This window comes from Schistocerca cancellata, chromosome 8 (genome assembly GCF_023864275.1).
Source record: "Schistocerca cancellata isolate TAMUIC-IGC-003103 chromosome 8, iqSchCanc2.1, whole genome shotgun sequence".
In the NCBI taxonomy this organism is placed as follows: Eukaryota; Metazoa; Arthropoda; class Insecta; order Orthoptera; family Acrididae; genus Schistocerca; species Schistocerca cancellata.
The window spans coordinates 439,625,220-439,626,053 of record NC_064633.1 but is presented as its reverse complement, the minus strand read 5'-3'; the positions used below and the strand labels follow the sequence as shown (position 1 = coordinate 439,626,053).

The 834-nt window shown below is 44.0% G+C and overlaps 1 non-coding gene across 1 annotated transcript; it reads right to left on the bottom strand.

Moving 5' to 3' along the window:
- Positions 1-296: 296 nt before the first annotated feature.
- LOC126096063 (U6 spliceosomal RNA) lies at positions 297-403 on the bottom strand. The gene has a single exon (XR_007522019.1). It is a non-coding gene; the product is annotated as a U6 spliceosomal RNA (small nuclear RNA).
- Positions 404-834: the final 431 nt, after the last annotated feature.

Sequence of the window (834 nt, the reverse complement as noted above, 5' to 3'; positions counted from 1 at the left end):
GGATAAAATGATGATGATTATGACAACAGAACACCCAGTTCCTGAGCGGAGAAAATATTCGACCCAGCCGGGAATTGAACCCGGACCCTTAGGATTGACATTCTGTCGCGCTGATCACTTTTTTTTAAATCTCATTTTGTTCATTATAGTTTGTTCTATTTGTTCGGGGCGGACGTCCTATGACGTCCGTTCAAGTTCTTCATTGATCCATTCACTCTGTTTTTTTTTTTTAATTGCAGAGGTCAGCTAACCCTCTGACCGAGCACGCTGAGCTACCATGCCGGAAAAATGAAAAAAAAAATGTGGAACGCTTCACGATTTTGCATGTCATCCTTGCGCAGGGGCCATGCTAATCTTCTCTGTATCGTTCCAATTTTAGTATATGTACCACCGAAGCGAGTACGACCACTCAGCTACCGGGGGCAGACACAGTGATAGTTCAGTACGGAAACATTTATTTCAGTAATGGCAAGGTGTGTGTGTGTGTGTGTCTGTGTGTGTACGTGCTACAGACGCGAAATTTAACCGACAGTTAGAAGATCCTGTGATATGCAAATGATTAGTTTTTCAGAGCATTCACATAAGGTTGGCACCGGTGGCGACACCTACAACGTGCTGACATGAGAAAAGTTTCCAACCGATTTCTCATACACAAACAGCAGTTGGCCGGCGTTGCCTGGTGAAACGTTGTTGTGATGCCTGGTGTAATGCGTACCATCACGTTTCCGACTTTGATAAAGGTAGAATTGTAGCCTATCGCGATTACGGTTTATCGTATCGTGACATTGCTGCTCGCGTTGGTCGATATTCAATGATTGTTAGCAGAATATGGAA